Genomic DNA, 19,640 nt, shown 5'->3' on the forward strand with positions numbered 1-19,640 from the left:
AGGCTGAGATACAAACAGAACAATAATAGGAGAAAATTGAAACACGGCGGAAGGATCTCCACAACTAAATAATAGTTGTTAGAGAGGTATGTATTTATTGATGTCAACATGCATGGGGAATAATTTCACCAAAGACACACATAACCCCTGTGAAAAACGAGGTTCACTTTTTGGTAAATTTAAAAAACCATGTTTAATAAAACAATTAAGACAATTAGGAGACAAGAAAAAGCCAATTACGGCCGGCCGGGTGACTTGGCATTCAGCCAAGTCCACATTTTGCTTTCTCAGAGACGCTCGTTAAATACCCTTCCCGTTATATCGATATATGAATATTCATAAAATTCCATAAATTAATTTCCATATTCCAGGAACTGTTTTGCATGGCCCCTCCTTGGGTCCGCCTTTTTAGAGCATGCGTGGTTCGTGGGTGTGTCCTTTTTATCGCGTCCAGTTTGGGCCTTGGTCCGTCCTTTCTTCAGGTGGTAGATGTTGATAGTTAGTGTATCAATAGCAGGATCCTCTTTACATGTTTGCTGAATGTTATCCTGACCAAACAGACAGTTTAAGCATATTACATCAGTTATTACCACTATACCTACTTTTCTAAAAGCAGAATTAAAAACTTATATCCTATATATATATATTCTATATCCTTACCACAACATTATTTACTATATAGCACACATCTTGCAAAAAGCCAACTTTATATAAAATATATATAACAACCCCCAGAGCACTTGCCTCCCTCCTTAGTATTTCCTGAGGTCTTACATATGCATGACACTCCATATTTCCCTTTCATACATATTCTTTCCCTGACACCGCCTGTCCTTGCTTTATATGGTAATTAACTCCATGCCCCTCTGGGCATGCTCAGTTCATTGTGGCAGTCTCTGGGTAGTCTTCAAGGATGAAGAAGCAGAGTCTTCCTTGTTCACCTCTTCACCTTTATCTCTCCATATGTGCTTTGGCCCTTTTGGCATGTTTTCAAGGGAACACACCACATTAGAGTCTATGTTCTTTTCTTTTTCTGAGCCCTGAGACCTGTTATTCTGCTGTTTAGGCAAGTTGTTCTTCTTACTATTGCCAAGGCTCCTGGTACTTGTAGTGCTAAAAAATATGCAAAATGGTAACAGACACAGCATTCAGTGTTCACTAAATGTCTTATTAAATGTGATCTCATATATTCTAAAGTACTACTTGGAATACATTCTAACATACAGTATATATTTTAAAATCTACTATAAAGGATCAATTGGGATTTTTGCAATCTTTGTCTCAAAAATGAAAAAGAGAAAAGAGAGAAATAAAAAGTCAAGTCAATCCATGCGATGCTCAGTACTGTCATCCACGACCCACTGACATGGTGTCCACCCTGTCCAGAGCAGGGATAGGCAGCACCTGGCCAGTTCCCTTCAGCTTCCATACTGAGCATCATGCTGAATGGGAGGAAATATCCTTTTGGGCAGTTTGGGTCAGCTGTGCTGGAAATGCTCCCTTCCAGGTGTTTGTGCACCTGCCCTCTGCCTGCAGAGCATGTAGGACTGGATTTGGGGTAAGGAGTGCTTAACTCCAGCTAAAACTCTGTTATCAACATTGCTCGCGTTGTGTATGCAGAACACAGCACTGGGCCACAGTCTCCACCTGTTAATCCTGCCTCCTGCTTAGCACCTGCATTCCGTTTTCCTCTGGACTTCCAATGAAATTGCTCCTTCAGCAAAACACTCAATGGAGTGACACCCCACCAGCCTTCTCCTTCCCAGCATTAGGAGGCAGAAGTTCCAGCAGGGATCCTGGCCTCTTTCCTTCCACTCGTTTCTCTTTCCCTACTCTCAGGCAGAGCTTCCGGCAGAGGAAGGAGAAAGATGAGGGAAATGTGCTGCCAGCAGACCTGGGTCGAATGGCCGGTTGCTCTTTCCCTGTGTTCCTTTCACCCTTGCTGCTGTTCCAGATGTTATTATCCCTGTGCTCATGGGGCTCCCCAGCTCGATCCCATGTGGATTTTGTGCCATGCAGGAGAGGAGCCGTGGATGTTGTTCAGAGCAGAAACACCTGAGGGCGCCGTGCAGAGGATGCAGTGGCCTGGGTCTCCTCAGCCTGTGAGCAGAGCAGCAGGGAGGTGTCACTGGCACAGCAGGAGTCAATGAAATTGCACTGTACAGCTGCTTTCCGGAGCCCAGTGCTCTCACTGGCTGAATCCCAGGGGCAGCCTCCACAGCCCACTGCAGGACCAGCTGAGTGCTGCCAGGAAAGCAAATCTCCTTGCAGAGGTCAGTTCTCAGGACAGAGGGGGCAATGACACAGATGCTCTGTGTCCCTGAGCAATCCCTGAATTTGCCAAATGAGCTGTGCCCCTGAAGCCAAACCTCCAGAAGCCCTTGTTTCAGAGGCAGCCCCACTTGGGGTCCTGCCTCCCTCTCAGTGATGTTATTTGCTGAGGTCACAGTGCTGCACAGAGAAAAAGAGCAGTCACACAGCTGGGTAGGACATGGGATGCCCAGGCAGGAATGAGCCATGTGTGGGGAAGACAAGGAAAGTGCATGGGAAAATTCAAGGCACCTCCGTGTGGCCTTCATCCCTCATTCCTCCATTTCCCAAAGGCTTCAAAAGCACAAGGGGATCAGCCAGCATTCCTCTGCCTCACACCCCCTCAGCCTCCTGTGCAACCTCAGCCCAGTTCTCTCCTTACAATCCCATCCTTCCCTCCCCACCCAGCCACACCCAGCCTGCCCCTTCCACCTGCTGCATCTCTGCAGGGCTTCTGCTTTCCTGCCCTAGTTTGTGTCATTCCCCAGGCTTCCCAGCCAGCCAATGCCTTCTGACATCTCTTGGCCAGCCCCACCCCGACATGTCCCACCCTCATCACTGCTCCCTCTTCACAGATCTTTGGGCAGCTGCAAGAGGCAGGTTGCTGAGAGGGAAGGGCCTTTTCCCCCATGGTTCCCTGCTGTTTCTTTGTGGCCATGCTGGCCCCTCTGGGTAAGTGAACTCAAGGCAGCCCTGAGCACCTGCATTGGTCCTGCTGCTGCTCTCCCAGCTTTGTAGCCAACTCCTGGAACTGCTTCATTCTGCAGAGCTTCATGTGGTGAGGATGGGCAGTGAATGTGGTGGGCAGGAATCCCTGAATCTTCTGCAATGACTCTCTTTTTCATTTTTTGTACAAACCCTCGCTGGTTCCTGGTTTTGGACACAAACTGCCCAAGAATGCACCTTGACTATTGAAGAGAGATTAGAAATTTTCTTGCTGGTCTGAAGAGTTGTCCCTTGCCCAGAACTGGTCCCTTGGCTGCCCTCTTCCTTCTCCCCCTTTAAGTAGCCCCCCCCAGTGTCTAGATCAAATTTTTTTCCTTATTTTTTCCTTTTCCTGACTATACTTACTTTGTTTTTCCAGTGTTAGCCCTGCAACAGTCTAAAGACATGGTAATAAAAGAAGGCCAGTCCGTGAATCTGGAATGTTCTGAGAAGAAATCTTCCAACAGAAATATGTACTGGTTTGTGCTGCCTTCCCAGAAGAATTCCAGTCTGACCCAGTTGGTTACTGCATATGAAGGTGCTAAGGCCTCAGTGGAGAAGGGTTTTGAGGACCATTTCAAGAGCAGCGACATAAAAGGAGACAGCATCACCCTCTCAATAGAACATGCCTTTCTCAATGACTCTGGCACATACTACTGTGCTGAGAGTGAACACAGTGGTGAAGCTGCTGAGGGAGCTGAGCACAAACTTGTCCCTGCACAAACAGGAGCTGCTATCCACCTCATGGGGGCTGCATGAGGCTTCTCACTCATTAGCTCCTCTGCTTCCTAGCCTTGCCTTCCTGCCCTTGTCAGATACTGTCAGTTTCTTTGTCCATCTTTGTCTCCTTGCCACTCCAGGCCTCCCTCTGCATTTAACTCTTACTTGCACAAAACTTACTCTATCAGCCTTACTTGTTCCCTTCTCTCTTCCCTTCCCTTTCCCACCTTCTTCTCTCTGTCTTCAGTCCGCAATCCACTGACTTCCTCTTACTTAACTGCAGTCAACCCTGCTGATGTCCTTGTCCAACAAAACAAGTGATTGTGTGGGAAGTTCCTGGTGCACCTGTAGATGCAGGCAAGGCCAGGCAGGTGTTGAAGTAGCCAGTACCCTGTGGGAGCTGCCCACAGGCTCCTGTGTTATAACGACTTGTCTGTGGTTGTTCTGTGGCCAAGGAATGTGAACAGCAGAGCACAAGGCTGTGCTTACTCTGGTAAAGTATTATTTCCTCCATGTAGAGAGTGGTCTCTGGGGCAGGATTCACCTGCATTCTGCCCATTGAGCCGCATAGAGTTTCACTTCAGTAAACATAAAAATTACAGGTGATGTTAGCAAGCATAGCGGGAAACAGAAATTTCCAAAAGGTTCCTGTGGTCTGTTCATCACTGACTCAAAGAAGGGGTAGAGAGTCTCCTCATCAAGTTCACTCATAACACCAAGTTGGGAGGAGTTTTTGATACCAAAGAGGGCTGTGCAGCCCTTGAGAGGGATGCCAACAGATTGTAGAGATGGGCAGAGAGAAACCTTGTGAAATTCAGCCAAGGCAAATGCACCTGGGGAGGAATAACCCCATGGAACAGCACAGGCTGGGGGAATGCACCTTCTGGGAAGCAGATCTTCAGAGAAGGATCTTGGGGTTGGCATGGACCTCAAGCTCCCCATGGAGCAGCAGTGTGTCCTGGTGGCCAAGTGGCCAAGAAGGCCAAGGGTGCCCTGGGGTGCATTAAGAAGAGCATTGCCAGTAGGGTGAGGGTGGTGAGGCTCCACTCAGCCCTGGTGAGGAACATCTGGAGTGCAGTGTCATGTTCTGGGCTCTTCAGGACAAGAGAGACATGGATCACCTGGAGCAGGTCCAGTGGAGGAGAAAGATGATGAATGGAGTGAAGCACCTCTTTTGTGAGCAAAGGCTGTGGGAGCTGGCCCTGTTTGGCCTTGAGAAGAAGCAAGTCAGAGGGCACCTCATCAATGACTATAAGTATCTGAACGGGAAGGTGCCATGCGGTGGATCCAGGCTCTTCTCCATGTTGCCAAGTACTAAGACAAGAGACAATGGGCAGAAAATGATGCACAGGAACTTCCACCTGAATATGCGTCAAGAGCTTTGCTGTGTTAATGACTGTGCAATGAAGCATATTGCCCAGAGAAGTTCACAAGGCTCTCTGGAGATATTCCAGAACCATCTGGATACAAACCTGTGCCACGTGTTCTGGGATGGCAACTTCCAGGCTGAGATACAAACAGAACAATAATAGGAGAAAATTGAAACACGGCAGAAGGATCTCCACAACTAAATAATAGTTGTTAGAGGGGTATGTATTTATTGATGTCAACATGCATGGGGAATAATTTCACCAAAGACACACATAACCCCCAGAGAGCTTGCCTCCCTCCTTAGTATTTCCTGAGGTCTTACATATGCATGACATTCCATATTTCCCCTTCATACATATTCTTTCCCTGACATTGCCTGTCCTTGCTTTGTATGGTAATTAACTCCATGCCGCTCTGGGCATGCTCAGTTCATTGTGGCAGTCTGGGTAGTCTTCAAGGGTGAAGAAGCAGAGTCTTCCATGTTCACCTCTTCCCCTTTATCTCTCCATGTGTGCTTTGGCCCTTTTGGCATGTTTTCAAGGGAACACACCACCTTAGAGTCTGTGTTCTTTTCTTTTTCTGAGCCCTGAGACCTGTTATTCTGCTGTTTAGGCAAGTTCTTCTTCTGACTATTGCCAAGGCTCCTGGTACTTGTAGTGCCAAAAAATATGCAAAATGGTAACAGACACAGCATTCAGTGTTCACTAAATGTCTTATTAAATGTGATCTCATATATTCTAAAGTACTACTTGGAATACATTCTAACATACAGTATATATTTTAAAATCTACTATAAAGGATCAATTGGGATTTTTCCAATCTTTGTCTCAAAAATGAAAAAGAGAAAAGAGAGAAATAAAAAGTCAAGTCAATTCATGTGAGGCACAGTACTGTCATCCACAACCCACTGACATGGTGTCCACCCTGTCCAGAGCAGGGATAGGCAGCACCTGGCCAGTTCCCTTCAGCTTCCATACTGAGCATCATGCTGAATGGGAGGAAATATCCTTTTGGCCAGTTTGGGTCAGCTGTGCTGGAAATGCTCCCTTCCAGCTGCTTGTGCACCTGCCCTCTGCCTGCAGAGCATGAGGCACTGTATAGTCCTGGATTAGGAGTAAGCTGTTCTTAACTCCAACTAAAACTCTGTTATCAACATTGTTCTCATAGTGAATGCAGAACACACCACTGGGCCACAGTCTCCACCTGTTAATCCTGCCTCCTGCTTAGCACCCGCATCCCATTTTCCTCTGGACTTCCAATGAAATTGCTCCTTCAGCAAAACACTCAATGGAGTGACACCCCACCAGCCTTCTCCTTCCCAGCGTTAGGAGGCAGAAGTTCCAGCAGGGATCCTACTTTATTTCCACTCGTTTCTCTTTCCCTACTCTCAGGCAGAGCTTCCGGCAGAGGAAGGAGAAGGATGAGGGAAATGTGCTGCCAGCAGACCTGGGTCGAATGGCCAGTCACTCCTTCCCTGTGTTCCTTTCACCCTTGCCGCTGTTCCAGGTGTTATTATCCCTGTGCTCATGGGGCTCCCCAGCTCGATCCCATGTGGATTTTGTGCCATGCAGGAGAGGAGCCGTGGATGTTGTTCAGAGCAGAAACACCTGAGGGCGCCGTGCAGAGGATGCAGTGGCCTGGGTCTCCTCAGCCTGTGAGCAGAGCAGCAGGGAGGTGTCACTGGCACAGCAGGAGTCAATGAAATTGCACTGTACAGCTGCTTTCCGGAGCCCAGTGCTCTCACTGGCTGAATCCCAGGGGCAGCCTCCACAGCCCACTGCAGGACCAGCTGAGTGCTGCCAGGAAAGCAAATCTCCTTGCAGAGGTCAGTTCTCAGGACAGAGGGGGCAATGACACAGATGCTCCGTGTCCCTGAGCAATCCCTGAATTTCCCAAATTAGCTGTGCCCCTGAAGGCAAACTTCCAGAAGCCCTTGTGTCACAGGCAGCACCAGTTGGCGTCCTGCTTTTCTCTAACTGATGTTATTTGCTGAGATCACAGTGCTTAACAGAGGTAAAGAGCAGTCACACAGCTGGGTGGGACATGGGATGCCCAGGCAGGAATGAGCCATGTGTGGGGAAGACAGGGAAAGTGCATGGGGAAAATCAAGGCACCTCTGTGTGGCCTTTATCCCTCATTCCTTCATTTCCCAAGGGCTGCAGAAGTACAAGGGGAGCAGCCAGCATTCACCTGCCTTGCCCAACCTCAGCCTCCTGTGCAACCTCAGCCCAGTTCTCTCCTTACAACTCCATCCTTCCCTCCCCACCCAGCCACACCCAGCCTGCCCCTTCCACCTGCTGCATCTCTGCAGGGCTTCTGCTTTCCTGCCCTAGTTTGTGTCATTCCCCAGGCTTCCCAGCCAGCCAATGCCTTCTGACATCTCTTGGCCAGCCCCACCCCGACATGTCCCACCCTCACTCACTGCTCCCTCTTCACAGATCTTTGGCCAGCTGCAAGAGGCAGGTTGCTGAGAGGGAAGGGCCTTTCCCCCCATGGTTCCCTGCTGTTTCTTTGTGGCCATGCTGGCCCCTCTGGGTAAGTGAACTCAAGGCAGCCCTGAGCACCTGCATTGATCCTGCTGCTGCTCTCCCAGCTTTGTAGCCAACTCCTGGAACTGCTTCATTCTGCAGAGCTTCCTGTGGTGAGGATGTGCAGTGAATGTGGTGGGCAGGAATCCCTGAATCTTCTGCAATGACTCTCTCTTTTTCATTTTTTGTACAAACCCTCGCTGGTTCCTGGTTTTGGACACAAACTGCCCAAGAATGCACCTTGACTATTGAAGAGAGATTGGAAATTTTCTTGCTGGTCTGAAGAGTTGTCCCTTGCCCAGGACTGGTCCCTTGGCTGCCCTCTTCCTTCTCCCCCATTAAGTAGCCCCCCACAGTGTCTAGATCAAATTTTTTTCCTTATTTTTTCCTTTTCCTGACTATACTTACTTTGTTTTTCCAGTGTTAGCCCTGCAACAGTCTAAAGACATGGTAATAAAAGAAGGCCAGTCCGTTAATCTGGAATGTTCTGAGAAGAAATCTTCCAACAGAAATATGTACTGGTTTGTGCTGCCTTCCCAGAAGAATTCCAGTCTGACCCAGTTGGTTACTGCATATGAAGGTGCTAAGGCCTCAGTGGAGAAGGGTTTTGAGGACCATTTCAAGAGCAGCGACATAAAAGGAGACAAGATCACCCTCTCAATAGAACATGCCTTTCTCAATGACTCTGGCACATACTACTGTGCTGAGAGTGATCACAGTGGTGAAGCTGCTGAGGGAGCTGAGCACAAACTTGTCCCTGCACAAACAGGAGCTCTTTTCCACCTCATGGGGGCTGCATGAGGCTTCTCACTCATTAGCTCCTCTGCTTCCTAGCCTTGCCTTCCTGCCCTTGTCAGATACTGTCAGTTTCTCTGTCCATCTTTGTCTCCTTGCCACTCCAGGCCTCCCTCTGCATTTACCTCTTACTTGCACAAAACTTACTCTGTCAGCATTACTTGTTCCCTTCTCTCTTTCTTTCCCTTTCCCACCTTCTTCTCTCTGTCTTCAGTCTGCAATCCACTGACTTTCTCTTACTTAACTGCAGTCAACCCTGCTGATGTCCTTGTCTAACAGAACAAGTTCTTGTGTGGGAAATTCCTGGTGCACCTGTAGATGCAGGCAAGGCCAGGCAGGTGTTGAAGTAGCCAGTACCCTGTGGGAGCTGCCCACAGGCTCCTGTGTTATAACGACTTGTCTGTGGTTGTTCTGTGGCCAAGGAATGTGAACAGCAGAGCACAAGGCTGTGCTTACTCTGGTAAAGTATTATTTCCTCCATGTAGAGAGTGGTCTCTGGGGCAGGATTCACCTGCATTCTGCCCATTGAGCCGCATAGAGTTTCACTTCAGTAAACATAAAAATTACAGGTGATGTTAGCAAGCATAGCGGGAAACAGAAATTTCCAAAAGGTTCCTTTGGTCTGTTCATCACTGACTCAAAGAAGGGGTAGAGAGTCTCCTCATCAAGTTCACTCATAACACCAAGTTAGGAGGAATTTTTGATACCAAAGGGGGCTGTGCAGCCCTTGAGAGGGATGCCAACAGATTGTAGAGATGGGCAGAGAGAAACCTTGTGAAATTCAGCCAAGGCAAATGCACCTGGGGAGGAATAACCCCATGGGACAGCACAGGCTGGGGGAATGCACCTTCTGGGAAGCAGATCTTCAGAGAAGGATCTTGGGGTCAGCATGGACCTCAAGCTCCCTATGGAGCAGCAGTGTGTCCTGGTGGCCAAGTGGCCAAGAAGGCCAAGGGTGCCCTGGGGTGCATTAAGAAGAGCATTGCCAGTAGGGTGAGGGTGGTGAGGCTCCACTCAGCCCTAGTGAGGAACATCTGGAGTGCAGTGTCATGTTCTGGGCTCTTCAGGACAAGAGAGACATGGATCACCTGGAGCAGGTCCAGTGGAGGAGAAAGGTGATGAATGGAGTGAAGCACCTCTTTTGTGAGCAAAGGCTGTGGGAGCTGGCCCTGTTTGGCCTTGAGAAGAAGCAAGTCAGAGGGCACCTCATCAATGACTATAAGTATCTGAACGGGAAGGTGCCATGCGGTGGATCCAGGCTCTTCTCCATGTTGCCAAGTACTAAGACAAGAGACAATGGGCAGAAAATGATGCAGAGGAACTTCCACCTGAATATGCGTCAAAAGCTTTGCTGTGTTAATGACTGTGCAATGAAGCATATTGCCCAGAGAAGTTCACGAGGCTCTCTGGAGATATTCCAGAACCATCTGGATACAAACCTGTGCCACGTGTTCTGGGATGGCAACTTCCAGGCTGAGATACAAACAGAACAATAATAGGAGAAAATTGAAACACGGCAGAAGGACCTCCACAACTAAATAATAGTTGTTAGAGAGGTATGTATTTATTGATGTCAACATGCATGGGGAATAATTTCACCAAAGACACACATAACCCCCAGAGAGCTTGCCTCCCTCCTTAGTATTTCCTGAGGTCTTACACATGCATGACATTCCATATTTCCCCTTCATACATATTCTTTCCCTGACACTGCCTGTCCTTGCTTTGTATGGTAATTAACTCCATGCCCCTCTGGGCATGCTCAGTTCATTGTGGCAGTCTCTGGATAGTCTTCAAGGATGAAGAAGCAGAGTCTTCCATGTTCACCTCTTCCCATTTATCTCTCCATATGTGCTTTGGCCCTTTTGGCATGTTTTCAAGGGAACACACCACCTTAGAGTCTGTGTTCTTTTCTTTATCTGAGCCCTGAGACCTGTTATTCTGCTGTTTAGGCAAGTTCTTCTTCTGACTATTGCCAAGACTCCTGGTACTTGTAGTGCTAAAAAATATGCAAAATGGTAACAGACACAGCATTCAGTGTTCACTAAATGTCTTATTAAATGTGATCTCATATATTCTAAAGTACTACTTGGAATACATTCTAACATACAGTATATATTTTAAAATCTACTATAAAGGATCAATTGGGATTTTTGCAATCTTTGTCTCAAAAATGAAAAAGAGAAGAGAGAGAAATAAAAAGTCAAGTCAATCCATGCGATGCTCAGTACTGTCATCCACGACCCACTGACATGGTGTCCAGCCTGTCCAGAGCAGGGATAGGCAGCACCTGGCCAGTTCCCTTCAGCTTCCATACTGAGCATCATGCTGAATGGGAGGAAATATCCTTTTGGCCAGTTTGGGTCAGCTGTGCTGGAAATGCTCCCTTCCAGGTGTTTGTGCACCTGCCCTCTGCCTGCAGCGCATGTAGGACTGGATTTGGGGTAAGGAGTGCTTAACTCCAGCTAAAACTCTGTTATCAACATTGCTCGCGTTGTGTATGCAGAACACAGCACTGGGCCACAGTCTCCACCTGTTAATCCTGCCTCCTGCTTATCACCTGCATTCCGTTTTCCTCTGGACTTCCAATGAAATTGCTCCTTCAGCAAAACACTCAATGGAGTGACACCCCACCAGCCTTCTCCTTCCCAGCATTAGGAGGCAGAAGTTCCAGCAGGGATCCTGCCCTATTTCCACTCCTTTCTCCTTCCCTACTGTCAGGCAGAGCTCCTGGCACAGGAAAGAGAAGGATGAGGGAAATGTGCTGCCAGCAGACCTGGGTCGAATGGCCAGTCACTCCTTCCCTCTGTTCTTTTCACCCTTGCCACTGTTCCAGGTGTTATTATCCCTGTGCTCATGGGGCTCCCCAGCTCGATCCCATGTGGATTTTGTGCCATGCAGGAGAGGAGCCGTGGATGTTGTTCAGAGCAGAAACACCTGAGGGCGCCGTGCAGAGGATGCAGTGGCCTGGATCTCCTCAGCCTGTGAGCAGAGCAGCAGGGAGGTGTCACTGGCACAGCAGGAGTCAATGAAATTGCACTGTACAGCTGCTTTCCAGAGCCCAGTGCTCTCACTGGCTGAATCCCAGGGGCAGCCTCCACAGCCCACTGCAGGACCAGCTGAGTGCTGCCAGGAAAGCAAATCTCCTTGCAGAGGTCAGTTCTCAGGACAGAGGGGGCAATGACACAGATGCTCTGTGTCCCTGAGCAATCCCTGAATTTGCCAAATGAGCTGTGCCCCGGAAGCCAAACCTCCAGAAGCCCTTGTGCCACTGGCAGCACCACTTGGTGTCCTTCCTCCCTCTCAGTGATGTTATTTGCTGAGATCACAGTGATGCCCAGAGAAAAAGAGCAGTCACACAGCTGGGTGGGACATGGGATGCCCAGGCTGGAATGAGCCATGTGTGGGGAAGACAGGGAAAGTGCATGGGAAAATTCAAGGCACCTCCGTGTGGCCTTCATCCCTCATTCCTCCATTTCCCAAGGGCTGCAGAAGTACAAGGGGAGCAGCCAGCATTCCTCTGCCTCACACCCCCTCAGCCTCCTGTGCAACCTCAGCCCAGTTCTCTCCTTACAACTCCATCCTTCCCTCCCCACCCAGCCACACCCAGCCGGCCCCTTCCACCTGCTGCATCCCTTAGATGGCTTCTGCTTTCCTGCCCTAGTTTGTGTCATTCCCCAGGCTTCCCAGCCAGCCAATGCCTTCTGACATCTCTTGGCCAGCCCCACCCCGACATGTCCCACCCTCACTCACTGCTCCCTCTTCACAGATCTTTGGGCAGCTGCAAGAGGCAGGTTGCTGAGAGGGAAGGGCCTTTTCCCCCATGGTTCCCTGCTGTTTCTTTGTGGCCATGCTGGCCCCTCTGGGTAAGTGAACTCAAGGCAGCCCTGAGCACCTGCATTGATCCTGCTGCTGCTCTCCCAGCTTTGTAGCCAGTTCCTGGCACTGCTTCATTCTGCAGAGCTTCCTGTGGTGAGGATGGGCAGTGGATGGGCAGAAATCCCTGAATCTTGTGCAATGTTCATCTCTTTGCCATTTGTGCATCCCCTCGCTGGTTCCTTGTTTTGGATGCAAACTGCCCAGGAATGCACCTTGCCTATTGAAAAGAGATTGGAAATTCTCTTGCTGGTCTGAAGCGCGGTCCCTTTCCTTGACCTGCTCCCTTGGCTGACCTCTTTCTTCTCATCCTTTCCTGACCCACCCAAAGTGACTAAATCAGATTATTTTCCCATTTTTTCCTTCTGCTTATTGTTCTTTCTTTTCCTTTACAGTTTTAAGTCTGGAACAGTCTCCAGACATGGTAATAAAAGAAGGCCAGTCCGTGAATCTGGAATGTTCCGAGAAGAAATCTTCCAACAGATATATGTACTGGTTTGTGCTGCCTTCCCAGAAGAATTCCAGTCTGACCCAGTTGGTTACTGCATATGAAGGTGCTAAGGCCTCAGTGGAGAAGGGTTTTGAGGACCATTTCAAGAGCAGCGACATAAAAGGAGACAAGATCACCCTCTCAATAGAACATGCCTTTCTCAATGACTCTGGCACATACTACTGTGCTGAGAGTGAACACAGTGGTGAAGCTGCTGAGGGAGCTGAGCACAAACTTGTCCCTGCACAAACAGGAGCTGCTTTCCACCTCATGGGTGCTGCATGAGGCTTCTCACTCATTAGCTCCTCTGCTTTCTAGCCTTGCCTTCCTTCCCTTGTCGGATACTGTCAGTTTCTTTGTCCATCTTTGTCTCCTTGCCACTCCAGGCCTCCCTCTGCATTTACCTCTTACTTGCACAAAACTTACTCTGTCAGCCTTACTTGTTCCCTTCTCTCTTCCCTTCCCTTTCCCACCTTCTTCTCTCTGTCTTCAGTCTGCAATCCACTGACTTTCTCTTACTTAACTGCAGTCAACCCTGCTGATGTCCTTGTCCAACAGAACAAGTGATTGTGTGGGAAGTTCCTGGTGCACCTGTAGATGCAGGCAAGGCCAGGCAGGTGTTGAAGTAGCCAGTACCCTGTGGGAGCTGCCCACAGGCTCCTGTGTTATAACGACTTGTCTGTGGTTGTTCTGTGGCCAAGGAATGTGAACAGCAGAGCACAAGGCTGTGCTTACTCAGCTAAAGTATTATTTCCTCCATGTAGAGAGTGGTCGAAGGAGAAGGATCCACCTGCATTCTGCCCATTGAGCCACATAGAGTTTCTCTTCAGTAAACATAAAAATTACAGGTGATGTTAGCAAGCATAGCGGGAAACAGAAATTTCCAAAAGGTTCCAATGGTCTGTTCATCACTGACTCAAAGAAGTGGTAGAGAGTCTCCTCATCAAGTTCACTCATAACACCAAGTTGGGAGGAGTTTTTGATACCAAAGAGGGCTGTGCAGCCCTTGAGAGGGATCCCAACAGATTGTAGAGATGGGCAGAGAGAAACCTTGTGAAATTCAGCCAAGACAAATGCACCTGAGGAGGAATAACCCCATGGAACAGCACAGGCTCAGGGAATGCACCTGCTGGGAAGCCGCTCTTCAGAGAAGGATCTTGGGGTCGGCATGGACCTCAAGCTCCCCATGGAGCAGCAGTGTGTCCTGGTGGCCAAGAAGGCCAAGGGTGCCCTGGGGTGCATTAGGAAGAGCATTGCCAGCAGGGTGAGGGAGGTGAGGCTCCACTTAGCCCTGGTGAGGCACATCTGGAGTGCAGTGTCCTGTTCTGGGCTCTTCAGGACAAGAGACATGGATCACCTGGAGCAGGTCCAGTGGAGGAGAAAGGTGATGAATGGAGTGAAGCACCTCTTTTGTGAGCAAAGGCTGTGGGAGCTGGCCCTGTTTGGCCTTGAGAAGAAGCACCTCAGAGGGCACCACATCAATGACTATAACTATCTGAATGGGAAGGTGCCATGCGGTGGATCCAGGCTCTTCTCCATGTTGCCAAGTACTAAGACAAGAGACAATGGCAGAAAATGATGCACAGGAACTTCCACCTGAATATGTGTCAAAAGCTTTGCTGTGTTAATGACTGTGCAATGAAGCATATTGCCCAGAGAAGTTCACGAGGCTCTCTGGAGATATTCCAGAACCACCTGGATACAAACCTGTGCCACGTGCTCTGGGATGGCAACTTCCAGGCTGAGATACAAACAGAACAATAACAGGAGAAAATTGAAACACGGCGGAAGGATCTCCACAACTAAATAATAGTTGTTAGAGGGGTATGTATTTATTGATGTCAACATGCATGGGGAATAATTTCACCAAAGACACACATAACCCCCAGAGAGCTTGCCTCCCTCCTTAGTATTTCCTGAGCTCTTACACATGCACGACATTCCATATTTCCCCTTCATACATATTCTTTCCCTGACACTGCCTGTCCTTGCTTTGTATGGTAATTAACTCCATGCCGCTCTGGGCATGCTCAGTTCATTGTGGCAGTCTGGGTAGTCTTCAAGGGTGAAGAAGCAGAGTCTTCCATGTTCACCTCTTCCCCTTTATCTCTCCATGTGTGCTTTGGCCCTTTTGGCATGTTTTCAAGGGAACACACCACCTTAGAGTCTGTGTTCTTTTCTTTATCTGAGCCCTGAGACCTGTTATTCTGCTGTTTAGGCAAGTTCTTCTTCTGACTATTGCCAAGGCTCCTGGTACTTGTAGTGCCAAAAAATATGCAAAATGGTAACAGACACAGCATTCAGTGTTCACTAAATGTCTTATTAAATGTGATCTCATATATTCTAAAGTACTACTTGGAATACATTCTAACATACAGTATATATTTTAAAATCTACTATAAAGGATCAATTGGGATTTTTCCAATCTTTGTCTCAAAAATGAAAAAGAGAAAAGAGAGAAATAAAAAGTCAAGCCAATCCATGTGATGCACAGTACTGTCATCCACAACCCACTGACATGATGTCCAGCCCATCTCAGAGCAGGGATAGGCAGCACCTGGCCAGTTCCCCTCAGCTTCCATACTGAGCATCATGCTGAATGGGAGGAAATATCCTTTTGGGCAGTTTGGATCAAATGGAAATGCTGTGCTGGGAATGCTCCCTTCCAGCTGCTTGTGCACCTGCCCTCTGCCTGCAGAGCATGAGGCACTGGATTTGGAGTAAGAAGAGCTTAACTCCAGCTAAAACTCTGTTATGAACATTATTCTCATAGTGAATGCAGAACACACCACTGGGCCACAGTCTCCACCTGTTAATCCTGCCTCCTGCTTATCACCTGCATCCCGTTTTCCTCTGGACTTCCACTGAAATTGCTCCTTCAGCAAAATACTCGATTGAGTGATACCACACGAGCCATCTCCTTCCCAGCATTAGGAGGCAGAAGTTCCAGCAGGGATCCTGCCCTATTTCCACTCGTTTCTCTTTCCCTACTGTCAGGCAGAGCTCCTGGCACAGGAAGGAGAAGGATGAGGGAAATGTGCTGCCAGCAGACCTTGGTCGAATGGCCAGTCACTCCTTCCCTGTGTTCCTTTCACCCTTACCACTGTCCCAGATGTTATTATCCCTGTGCTCATGGGGCTCCCCAGCTCGATCCCATGTGGATTTTGTGCCATGCAGGAGAGGAGCCGTGGATGTTGTTCAGAGCAGAAACACCTGAGGGCGCCGTGCAGAGGATGCAGTGGCCTGGGTCTCCTCAGCCTGTGAGCAGAGCAGCAGGGAGGTGTCACTGGCACAGCAGGAGTCAATGAAATTGCACTGTACAGCTGCTTTCCAGAGCCCAGTGCTCTCACTGGCTGAATCCCAGGGGCAGCATCCACAGCCCACTGCAGGACCAGCTGAGTGCTGCCAGGAAAGCAAATCTCCTTGCAGAGGTCAGTTCTCAGGACAGAGGGGTCAATGACACAGATGCTCTGTGTCCCTGAGCAATCCCTGAATTTGCCAAATGAGCTGTGCCCCGGAAGCCAAAACTCCAGAAGCCCTTGTGTCACAGGCAGCACCACTTGGGGTCCTGCCTCCCTCTCAGTGATGTTATTTGCTGAGATCACAGTGCTGCACAGAGAAAAAGAGCAGTCACACAGCTGGGTGGGACATGGGATGCCCAGGCAGGAATGAGCCATGTGTGGGGAAGACAGGGAAAGTGCATGGGAAAATTCAAGGCACCTCTGTGTGGCCTTTATCCCTCATTCCTCCATTTCCCAAGGGCTGCAGAAGCACAAGGGGATCAGCCAGCATTCCTCTGCCTCACACACCCTCAGCCTCATGTGCAACCTCAGCCCAGTTCTCTCCTTACAAACCCATCCTTCCCTCCCCACCCAGCCACACCCAGCCTGCCCCTTCCACCTGCTGCATCTCTGCAGGGCTTCTGCTTTCCTGCCCTAGTTTGTGTCATTCCCCAGGCTTCCCAGCCAGCCAATGCCTTCTGACATCTCTTGGCCAGCCCCACCCCGACATGTCCCACCCTCACTCACTGCTCCCTCTTCACAGATCTTTGGCCAGCTGCAAGAGGCAGGTTGCTGAGAGGGAAGGGCCTTTTCCCCCATGGTTCCCTGCTGTTTCTTTGTGGCCATGCTGGCCCCTCTGGGTAAGTGAACTCAAGGCAGTCCTGAGCACCTGCATTGATCCTGCTGCTGCTCTCCCAGCTTTGTAGCCAGTTCCTGGCACTGCTTTATGCTGCAAAGCATCATGTGGTGAGCGTGAGCAGTGAATGTGGTGGGCAGGAATCCCTGAATTCTGTGCAATGGCTGTCCCTTTCTCATTCTTTGTTCAGCCCCCAGATGGTTCCTTGTTTTGGACGCAAACTGCCCAGGAATGCACCTTGTCTATTGAAGAGAGATTAGAAATTCTCTTGCTGGTCTGAAAAGCTATCTCTTTCCTTGAACTGCTCCCTTGGCTGCCCTCTTTCTTCTCTCCCTTTTGCGACCCACCCGCAGTATCTAGATCATGTAATTTTATCTTTTTTCCTTCTTTTTAATGTTCCTTCATATCTTTCCAGTGTTAGCCCTGAAACAGTCTCCAGACATGGTGATAAAAGAAGGCCAGTCCGTGAAACTGGAATGTTCCGAGAAGAAATCCTCCAACACAGCTATGTACTGGTACATGCTGCCTTCCCAGAAGAATTCCAGGCTGATCCCGTTGGTTACTGCGGTAGTAGGTGCTAAGGCAGAAGTAGAGAAGGGTTTTGAGGACCATTTCAAGAGCAGCGACATAAAAGGAGACAACATCACCCTCTCAATAGAACATGCTTTTCTCAATGACTCTGGCACATACTACTGTGCTGAGAGTGAACACAGTGGTGAAGCTGCTGAGGGAGCTGAGCACAAACTTGTCCCTGCACAAACAGGAGCTCTTTTCCACCTCATGGGTGCTGCATGAGGCTTCTCACTCATTAGCTCCTCTGCTTCCTAGCCTTGCCTTCCTGCCCTTGTCAGATACTGTCAGTTTCTTTGTCCATCTTTGTCTCCTTGCCACTCCAGGCCTCCCTCTGCATTTACCTCTTACTTGCACAAAACTTGTTTCTGTCATCCTGTCTTCTGTGTCCTTTCCCTTTCCCTTCTTTTTTCCTCCTCTTCTCCTTCCCTTCCCTTCCCTTCCCTTCCCTTCCCTTCCCTTCCCTTCCCTTCCCTTCCCTTCCCTTCCCTTCCCTTCCCTTCCCTTCCCTTCTCCACCTTCTTTCTGTCTTCAGTCTGCAATCCACTGACTTCCTCTTACTTAACTCCTTGCAACAGAGCCCATGATTCTCACTGTCGAACAGAACAAGGACTTGTGTGGGAAGTTCTTGGTGCACCTGTAGATAAAGGCAAGGCCAGGCAGGTGTTGAAGTAGCCAGTACCCTGTGGGAGCTGCCCACAGGCTCCTGTGTTATAACGACTTGTCTGTGGTTGTTCTGTGGCCAAGGAATGTGAACAGCAGAGCACAAGGCTGTGCTTACTCAGGTAAAGTATTATTTCCTCCATGTAGAGAGTGGTCTCTGGGGCAGGATCCACCTGCATTCTGCCCATCGAGCCACCTCGAGTTCATTTTGACCAAACATGTTATAATGCTTACAGGTGATGTTAGCAAGCATAGCAGAAAACAGAAATTTCCATCAGGTTACAATGTTCTTTTTATCTGTGACTCAGATGCTTCTCACTTTCCTCCTTTCCTGTCTTTCTGTCTGTCCCTCTGAGTTTTCCCCTCTATCTTCTCATACCTAGTCCCTTCCTGTTTCCTATTCTCTTCTGCATCCATCTCTCCTTCCTTTCAATGTGTTACATCAGCTCATGGTATGGGGAGCAGGATGTGGAATAGTTCACACAGCACTTTCCCTCTTCAGCAGCTGGAAGAACAATGCCCACTGGTCCTTGGCTCCACTGATCTCCAGGGAATGGGGACACTGCTGTGCACCAGGGACTACAAGTTACTACCCTGTGAGCTGAGCACTCTGATGTTTATGATGTAACCCAAAGTTTGACCGTATCCAGGGACTGTAGATAAAGAACTCCAGGCATCAGCTAATACTCATGGCTACCATCACTCCCTGAGCCTTTCTTCCTGTTTTCCTGCAACTTTTCTTTATTGTCTTCTTTTTAGTTTTCATCCTTTTCTAGATTTTTTGCCTTTTTTTCTTACTTCTTTCTCTTTTCCTTTCTTCCTTGCATTTCTCCCTTTCTGGCTCGTGTTCCCGCTTCCCTCCCAGCTGTAAGTTTCTTCTTCCTGCAGCTTTTCTGCCTTCCCTCCTCACTTCCCACCTTCCTTACTTCTGACCTTCTTTTCTTCTTGGGATTTGGGACAGCACATCTTCATTCTGGGACTCCACAAGTACAGAACATGATATCCCAATCAGCTTCCTGACAAGGACCAACTCTTCAACATGGCGGATCCTAAGTCTCTACTCCAATTCCCTGACTTCTGCTGACTTCCTGGGAAAACACCACCCACCCTCATTCATCTTTCATTCCTCATGCAGTAGTATAAGCAGGCTCAAAGAAAGCATGACATGCTGCAGCTGTTAATGTTCCCAGGGGAAGGGGGACCGGCAAAGTTTGAGGATGAATTTCAGAATCTCTTCAAGAACTGTTGAAATATGGATTATTGCTTGTTGTGTTAAAAAAAGAACAGAAATAATGTCCTGCTCTGGAAACAAGAGCATGTAACCGACAGAAAGACTCCAGATGATGAGTCTGCAAAGTATCTCAAGACCCCGTCAATTGAGAAGCACTACAAATAAAAAATATTTTCTTTTGAGTGATGTTCACTGCTGCTGTGCTCCATATCACAGCCTATGGAAATTCCCAGAGAAACAGCAC

The 19,640-nt window shown here is 48.7% G+C and overlaps 1 gene segment (V, D, J or C); it reads left to right on the top strand.

Annotated features, from left to right (window-relative positions):
* Nucleotides 1–19,640, top strand: part of LOC310906089 (T cell receptor beta constant 2-like) — a 56,202-nt gene that overhangs the window by 7,573 nt on the left and 28,989 nt on the right.

Source organism: Zosterops lateralis (genome assembly GCF_965231275.1).
Source record: "Zosterops lateralis genome assembly, chromosome: 2".
Lineage (NCBI taxonomy): Eukaryota > Metazoa > Chordata > Aves > Passeriformes > Zosteropidae > Zosterops > Zosterops lateralis.